Source organism: Pogona vitticeps, chromosome 3 (assembly GCF_051106095.1).
Source record: "Pogona vitticeps strain Pit_001003342236 chromosome 3, PviZW2.1, whole genome shotgun sequence".
Taxonomy (NCBI): domain Eukaryota; kingdom Metazoa; phylum Chordata; class Lepidosauria; order Squamata; family Agamidae; genus Pogona; species Pogona vitticeps.
The window spans coordinates 198,914,649-198,924,372 of NC_135785.1; positions in this window are offsets into that span (position 1 = coordinate 198,914,649).

The following is a 9,724-nucleotide window of genomic DNA, read 5'->3' on the forward strand; positions in this document are numbered from 1 at the left end:
GCTTGGGCCTGTGGGGGTTCCCTTGGCTGCTACGAGGGCTAAGGGTGCAGCAAGTCATTTTTCATTGTGAGGCAAGCAACATACATTGGAGAGTATATAAAATACATAGTTCATACCTTGGACTATGGAGTAACATTGGAGAGGGAACACAGTTGAGGGATAGATTGTCATACAACAGGCTTTGAAGTGAACGTTTTTATAAGTAATAACGTAAGAATAGATGTCTATATTCTAACTAGAAGCTGTAGTTGTGAGGGTTCTTGGTTAAAAATCTTTAAAAAGTATTTTTTTTTCATTATTATTTACCAATATTTTCCAGCTATGAACAATGAATTGTGAGATGGACAAACAGTGTTCCTCAGAATGTTGGAGGAACTGATGACCTATTGAGGGAGGCCAACAGGAGCAAAATGTCTCTGCTGGCCCTCCTCGATATCTCAGCCACCTTTGATACTGTCGACCACAGTATCCTCCTGGGGAGGCTCTCCGAGTTGGGAATTGGTGGCCTGGCTTTTGCCTGGCTCCATTCCTTCTTGGAGGACCATCCCAGGAGAGTGCAGATTGGAGAGTTTCTCGGCCCTTTGGAGCCTCAGTTGTGGGTTTCCACAGGGCTCGATTATCTCTCCAATGCTGTTTAACATCTATATGAGGCCGCTGGGCGGGGTCATCAGGGATGTGGGGCTTTGTGTCATCAGTACGCTGATGATACTCAGCTCTACATCTTTTTTCCAATGACAGTGGATGCTGTTTCGTTTCTTGAGCGCTGCCTGGAGGCTGTTCAGCAATGGATGCAGGAGAACGGACTGAGGCTGAATCTGGGCAAGATGGAGGTCCTTCGGGTGGGTGTCCCAGACATCAGTAGTTTGGGAAACTTCCTCTCCTTTAGACACTCTCCCACATGAGAGTGCTGGTAAACCATTTCTCATGACTTTATATTTAGAAAACCCTGGAAGGGTGACCATACTGACTTGATGGTTCATAATCATTATGTACCTAAAGAACAGTATATCTAATATGGTGAAGGAGATAGAGTGATGGCCTAGGACTCAAGAAACCTGAGTTGGATTCCCCAATCAACCATGGGGACTCAATGAGATTGGGGTGGAACTGATAGAACCAATCCTTAAATAACTCACTTTGAAAGCTCTACTCGAGCTAGTATTAGTCAATTCTGAAGTGATGGCACATAACTAATGATGTTCTCAGTACCAAGTCCTGGAATCTATCCTTTAGTAGGTATGGAATAGTGCTCCTCAATACCAGCACAAACTAGCTGATGATACTCAAAGTTTCTGAGAGGCGCTGCAGAAGCAGCCTAGAACCACCTTTATGTAGTTTATGTAGCTTAAATAATCAACCAGCAAGCAAGGTTAAGGGAAATACATACATAAAAAGGTTATAGACATAGAGTTCTCTTCATTTCCCCCCTTGCTCATAGGTTTCAACCATACTTTGGTTAAAGCTTGCCAGGGTTACAAATTCCTTGAACCGCAGATTAGCACACTTCAGGATGGTATGCCATGGCTACTACTGTAGTTCTTGTTCTATGATATGATATGCTACCCAGTCACAGTAGATTGATTAGTTGTGATGTTGTGTCACCGGAAGGACATAATAAAACTAAATCACCTTAGACTGATTGGACCATATTTTTGTGGTGCTCTCCCCACACATGAGCACAGTAAATCATTCTTTCATGGAAATATGCCAAGGAATGATTTGTACATTAGAAGAAGCTTTGGTTGTTTATACTCTGCTGTGAAAAATAACCTTTTCCAAATATCTTTAAAACAATCAAGATAAGAAAGAATTCCTTATACCCAAATGCAAATGAAGCATGTTTTCAGCTCGAGATGATTGATAACATACAGTAAACCGTTCCAATGTTCACTCCCTCTGAGATGCCTAGTTTAGGGCTCTTCCTCTCCATTTGTGTCACTATAAATAGACCATGTGCTGGGTGGACTGGCAGGATTACCTAGAAGGAGTCAAACCATTTGCGGCAGCTGTATTGGAAGCCTATCCAGGTAATTTATTGTTATTCTGCTTTTTTATAGTATATGTAGCCAAGAGGTTGAGGAAATCAGACTCCCATTGCAAATAAAGAATGCTTCCTTTGCATTTTACACCTCATTTTCTGTTTTTGACAAAAATAGAACATGACACGAGCAAACAAAGAATCTGACTGACCCTTATGTCCTTCTTCTGCAGCATAACTGGCAGCGTTTACGTTATTGATTTGTAGATAAATGTTTTGGGCTTGCACCAATTATCATTACTGGTAATAGGTGCTTCTCAAACATTAGAACACTGCCGAGGGAAGGAAGCTTCAGCCACACAGTATTGGTAAAGGTAAAGGTTCCCCTTGACAATTTGTCCAGTCGTGCCCAACTCTAGAGGGCGGTGCTCATCTCTGTCTCCAAGCCATAGAGCTAGCATTTGTCCGAAGACAATCTTCCATGATCATGTGGCCAGTGCGACTTAGACACGGAACACCATTACCTTCCCACCTTGGTGGTACCTATTTATCTACTCACATTTTGCATGCTTTCAAACCACTAGGTTGGGGGGAGCTGGGACAAGCAACAGGAGCTCACTCCGTTGCGTGGATTCAATCTTACAACTGCAGGTCTTATGACCTTGCAGTACAGAGGCTTCTGCAGTTTAACCCGCAATGCCACCACATCCCTACTAAGTATTGACTGATGGCTAGTTCTCCGCAAGCAGGTGAAAAAAGCCCTTCCGATTAGTATAAATCTAAGAGGACAAGTTGAATGAAAGGCTACAAATACACTACAGGTCCCTCAAGTACATCTGTTCACAGATGTGACACACATTTCAAACACCTTGTTTTTCATGTGAGAAATGCTTCTTGGATTTGTGTCACATCTGGACAATGCTTTTATCACGCCAAATCAAAGATCAGCTAATGTTATACAAGTTCTTGAGTTCCACATAATTCTGCAGTAGGTGAGACAGTAAATAAAGCAAGAATTAAAAAAACAAACTATGGTTAATGTGATATTCAATCAAGTATCAGTTTGAGCCTCAGAAAAACCTCTGCAAAGAACAGTGCATTCTTTTAAGGTAAAACAATGATTTCCACTCAGGAAAACAGCCCATGTTAGAGCACACAGGTACACAGTATTTTTGGTGCTGAAAGTTGTATATGGCGGTCAGTAACCTCACTTGCATGTATGGACTTACCAAGATAACATTGCCCCACTAATCATAGAGATATTTGGAGATATTTAAAGAGCAAGATATTTCAAGTTCAAATAACCACCACTAGTTCACAATAAGATCACTTTCCTTGCTTAACTCTGAAGAAAATCTTCCACAACATCCTGGGAACTCGATGACTGGCACAACAGTTTTATGCACACATCCCAGCTAACACCATCTGCACCTCTGACCTAGCAGAAGAGTCCGCTTAACGTCAGGCTGCAGTTCCAGACACACACATCTGAACATTAAGTCCCCTTCAATTCAGTGGGGCTTACTTCAGCATAGACGGGTATAACATCACAAAGTTAGTGGGACTGGCTTGCAGTGTGCCATGTAATTAGTGTTTATGTCAGGAGGAAGTGGGAATGTCAAAGAAATAAATGGAATTCCATTCAGGCAGTTGATTGTTTTTGTAATTTAAGTTGCCATGCTACTGACGGATCTCTTTGCGTTTGATATAGAATGAGGAAGCCTGAGTTTTTCCTTTATGTGCTGCTGAGCTGCTGCTTCCTGAGATACACTGACTGCCAGAAGCCTATAAAGCCAGATTGTACTGTGGTCCGCTGTGGACGTTGCCCTGACAATCACCTAGCAGTGAGATCGAAGAAGGAATGCTGCCCTCGCTGTATCCCTCAGTGTTTCTGTCCTCCCTATCTGAAGGAATATTGTCCTGAGGTTGGGTACCTTCTACTGGGAGAGTCTGTGGTGATTGACTTTGGGACTCAAGAGTGTAAATGCATTGCTGTTGACAAGATCAAATGTGTTTCAATTTGTCCTAAAATCCCTCCAACCTGCAAATATATAGCGACACCACTTGATGGCTGTCGCTTGTGTGCTTGTCCAACTGAAAATGATAATTTCATAAATTCTGGTCAATCTGTTGAGAAACGATGTCAGATTTGTAACTGTCCTCCAGAAGGTGGAATTCTCCAGTGTACTCGCACCTGCTAGGCAGTTCGTGTGAAATTGCTTGTGATCAGAACAACATTTGAACGAATGACACACAGGTTCCATGCATAACGAAGCGACTTGAGTTGCAAAGACTATAATCCACCAGGACCTTTCTTACTGATTAATCCATGTTAAACTATTCTAGCCTTCCTTTTAGATAATTTTTTAATATTTTTGGAAAACTACTTCTACATGAGTGGAGGGCAGGGAAAAACTAGGGAGTGTGTTAGAAATCTTGGCAAATACAGGATGCTAGATTGTTTCTATAGATTTAAATACATTGTGCAGTGATGTTTGTGAGACATTTTGTCTTCTCTAAAGACCTCTGTGTATTTTTTTTAGCTGTTTAGGAAAGCCACCTCATTTTATTTTAATCTAGGAAAAGGTGAAGGACAGGAAATTTGACTGGTTAGTTTTTCTGTGAAGGGAAATTATGCTAAAATGCAAAAGAATTTTGTTTTCACTGAAAATTCAATATCAATTAGAAGAATTTATGTTTAAATATATTTTACATTTAAACTTTAGAACTCTGAAAGTAGCTGGAAAGAACTAAGAAAAATGCAAGTGTGAAAAGAGAAAATGCACTTAATTCTTTTAAAAACATTGTTGCATGTTTTCATTTATAATTAGAAATTTTTACTGAACATTCTTGATAATGAGATACGTTTTGATTAATATGAAATAGCTGCATAACACAATGAAAAGTTTAGAAAAAAATTAATAAAGATATACGACTGAATGTTGTATCAATAATAAAGATACAATTGAAAAATGTTTGACCTCTGGGAAATCTATACTGTATTTTAAAAAGGTCTGTCTGTCATTACCATTACAGTACTTCAAACCCATGAAACTTAGGACAGGAACCTAAGGGCATGGGTGTCTGTTGGGGTGTGTGTGACTTACCACTTCCTGTCTCTTCACATTCTAACTGTACACAGACAAAGACACTACTTTGTAGTGACATGCACTATGCATGGCAAGAATGGAGCTTTAGTCCACCCCGAAAGTTCTGTGGACACTCATTACTAAGTTTGGCATGGCTGGGCTAATTTGGTTTTAAAGTTGATTAATTATTTTTATTGAGTCTAAACTTATAAGAGTTCTGGTTGGCTTGCACTACCATCATAAAACACTAGGCTTCTCCCTTTTGCTGAGAATTTTACCCATGAGTAGAGCCAGTGATGGCCACTTCTTAGAAGACAATGATAAAATCAAACGATCTATTTTCTGATGGCTGAGCATAGCTGAGGAACTTACTTACTCAGGGAGCTACACACAGTGGCCATACTGGCTGTCAGTTTTCAAAAGAGATAGCGTGTTGAGGTGCACTGAACATCTGCTCCATGTGGGCCAACCAGCACTGGAGCCCAATGAAGTGGGGGGGGAATGGGAATCCATTGGGCCACCTCAACCCCAATACGATGTTAATCCTTCAGTGCAATTTTGGGGTGGGGGGTGGGACTGATTTATCCATACCAATAAGATGTCATCCATATGATGTAGTGGATATACGGACGGACTACGACTCTGGAGAACAGGGTTTGAATCTCCACTCAGACATGGAAACTAACTTGAGGAGTGGAATTGGTAAAACCAATTCTTAAATATCTCACTTACTTTGAAAGCCCTGTTAGGGTCACTATAAATCAGTTCAAACCTGATAGAACAAAATGCACAAATAAATAGGATTATGTAATTATTATTGTGGATTTTTGTGTGGGATTTCTGTTTCTTAGTTTAAAATTTTCTGGCTTTTACCATAATTCCAGTGAAGGCCTTGGTACTATTTTTACTGACCTGCCCACATTGGGATTCTCTGTTCTTTGCCTTCACCTGTGCTTTAACAGGTAATCTGTAGAACTGCAGGAGGTGTAATCCAACAACAACAGGTAGAGGGTCACAGTCCCCAATGAGGGTGCAACCTGACAGCTGCACAGGTATGGGCCTGGTGACACCAGAAAGGATTGCTTGGACACTCATTGGGTTCAGCCTGGAACACATTTCCATGTATGGTGTGTGATCACCCAGAAAGGACCACACTACAGTCAGCCCAAATTGTGACTTATTGACCTGTGCGATCACAGTGTGAGACACATTAGGGATGCAGTAAATTGGAAGGGTTTCTCCCCTCCCCCCTTGGGACTAGTGCTTCATATGTGGTGGTGGCTGATTCCAAGTTGGACTGTCGTTCAGAAAAAGGATTAAAGGGCCACTCCCCAAAAACAGAAGCCCAGTCCATCTCCACCTAGAGACAGGAAAAGTTGCCTTTCGGACCCACTGCTATTGGCATCCTGCAGCCAGCAGAGACACTGCCATTGTCGGCAGGCGGCCCCTGGGAGTTGCATTCCCAGTTTTCTCCACAGTCTTTGCTTTCCCATCCTTGGTTTGCTTGTTAGCAAAAAGGAGACCAGCCCAGATGAAGCAAACAGAGGCCTGCCATCCGTACAGTGCCTCTGCTTTGGCCCTCCCTTGTGACTGAATGTCTGTATTTCCCCATTTGTGCAACTCTCTGTCATACCTCCTCACAGGCTCAGAGGGGGAGACTGAAAGCTTGGGGGGGGGGCTGAAATTGATTGGGATCTAAGCACGTTTAGCAGGCAGGAATGGAGGCTGAGCAGGTTTTCTTCCTTCTTTTCCTGTGGTGATAAAATTAAGAAATCATTGCTCGGGTGTCATCTGGATTTTACTGCCTTCTGGTGACGACCTTCATGCCCTCTCTGACTTCCTCCTGATTTTGATCTATGTTCTGAGATGTTGACATGTTTGTGATTGTGACTAGAACATAAGTAGGTCTTTAATTATAATTACCATCAATTATCACCAGAGTTTGAAGTGTGGGGGCAATTTCGGTGGCATAGCTTGAGCAAGACAGTGGCACAAAGGCAACCCAGGCCCACCCTCTCCCCAAGCCGGATGATGACCCAGAGAACTGGGAGGGGTGAGAGCCTAGCTACTTTTTTCAGAAGAATTTGACAGCATTCCAAATTTATTTCTATTTTAGCTAGGGGAAAAACTCTTAAAACCTGTTAAGTGGGAGAAACAGAAACCAAGAGATGTCTTTATTGCTAACATGCCATTCCTGGGCAAGATGATTGAAAGGGTGGTGGCCAATCAGCTGCAGTCATACCTGGAGGAGCAGGATTGCCTTGGCCCATTCCAGTTTGGATTCAGGCAGCAAAAGGGTACTGGGGCAACATTGGTTGCATCATAGGATGATCTTTTAAGGGAAGCTGACAGGGGCAGATACACCCTGTTGGTACTCCAAGATCTCCCAGCATCTTTGATACCATTGACCACAGTATCCTCTTGGACAGGTTCTTTGAGGTTGGGATTGGGAACTTAGCATTGAGCTGGCTCCGATCCTTCCTCAAGGACTGCGTCCAGAGAGTTCAGGTAGGGTAGGAGGTGTCGGCACCTTGGACCCTTCAGAGTGCGGTTCCTCAGAAATCTGCATTATCCCCAATGCTGTTTAATATCTATATTAAGCCATTGGGGAGGTCATCAGGAGTTTTTGAGTAAGGTGTCATCAGTATGCTGATGACACACAACTCTATATGTCTGTTACCACCTCTGCAGTGGATGCTGTCTGGACCTGGAGCATTGCCTGGTTGAAGTACTGAAATGGGCTAACAGGCTCAAAGTGAACCCACACAAAAAGAGATTTTGCTTCGGGGGGACCTCCCATAGGTATGGGGGGGATGGTCCCTAGGCTGCATGGTACTTCCCTCCAGTTTAGAGACCAAGTGTATAATTTGGGCATTCCTCTGGACCTGGCTCTTTCCTGGGAGTCCCAGATTGCAGCCATGTCCAGATCAGCCTTCAACCAACTTAGGCTCATTGCCCAACTTTGTCCAAACCTAGACAAGGACTCCCAGAACTTTGGTGCAGGCCCTGGTCATCTCCTGGATCGACTACTGCAATGCCCTCTACATGGGGCTCCCCTTGAACATGATTCGGAGACTTCAGCAGATCCAAAATGTGGCAGCCAGATTGGTGGTTGGTGCAAGTAAATTTGACCGTAACACTCCAGTTCTGCCTCACTTCCACTAGCTGCCCATGGCATTCCAGATCAGGTTTAAGATTATGGGGATTTTATGAGTTGTAACCCACCCAAAGTAGTGCTGTGACACGAATGGGAGCAAATACAAATACTGTAAATAAATAATTTGCAAAATTGCAACCGTATTTGTGCAAAATTAGGGTTGCCATCTCTTTCCCCCCCTCCTTCTGCAGGGGCTACTCATCTTAAACCCCTGCAAGGAAATGAGGTATAATGTTGTCCATGCTAGGAATAGCTGTACCTTTTGGTAGAGCAATTTGGCTGGCACAACAACAACAACAACAAAGGGTGTGTGTGTGTCATTTTAGCTGCTTTTTTTTTTTTTGAAGAATGTTGTAAAATGTCCATTCTGGGGAGGGGAATTGAGACACTGAGACAAAATTTAAGTAATAATCTTTAACTAATTCTCTTAGGAAAAGGTAAGCAGGACATCCTAAGAAAACAATAAAGCTACTAAAGCTACAGAACAAAACATACCAAACAGTAAAAGCAAGTAGGATGGTGGCAGCTCAGGCAATGCTCACAAACCTAGACAAGCACACATGGTCTCTGCCTCGCTCAGTCAATCAGCACCAGTGAAGTCAGAGACAAAAAGCAATTAATCCCCTTTTATAGAGCCTCACTGAACAAAGGGACAGGTGAGGTCTTTAAGCACATTAACCTGCAATGGGTAGAACGTTGGATCTTGCCATATTCCAACACCCCTTCTCAAGATCTAACATAAATACATTTAAGCTACATAATTAATAACATCAGTCATGATCAATTCTCTTGGCATTTACCTCAAGCATATTTAACATTTCATGAAGATATGCAAATTTCTTTCTTGTCAGTGGTTTCGTTAAAATACCTGCCACCATTTAATTAGCAATATTTGATCTCAATACGTCCCTTCTGGTATAATTCCTTCACAAGCTGACATTTTAGTTCTATTGCTCCGCTTCTAGCTTTTGTACTTTCTGATTTACATATTGTAATACAGCCTTGATTGTCCTCAAACATCACTGTGGGTATAGGTTCATCAATCCCATAGTCCTTTAAAAGATGCAGGATCCATTCCAACTCATTACATGCATTTGCTACTAATATACATTCTGCTTCTGCTGAAGATTGAGCCACAATAGTTTACCTTCTACTAGTCCAATCAATGATTATTTCCATAATAAAATAAGTGTCCGCTGGTTGATTTATAGTCTGTTGACTCTTCTCTCCAACTGGCATCCATATACCCAATTAATGTAGTTTTTTTACAAGGTGCTATCTTTAATTTTAAATCTTCTGTTCCTTTCAAATATCTTGCCACTCTCTTTATGGCACTCCAATCATGATGGTTCGGTGAGCTCACTTTTCTGCTTAAAATATTAACAGCTGCTGTAATATTAGGCCTCGTGGTTTTCCTTAAATAAAGGAGCTTGCCTATAGCTTCTTGATATTCACTGTTGTTTCTAAGTGGTTGTCCATCTTTCACTTTCAAGTAGGCTG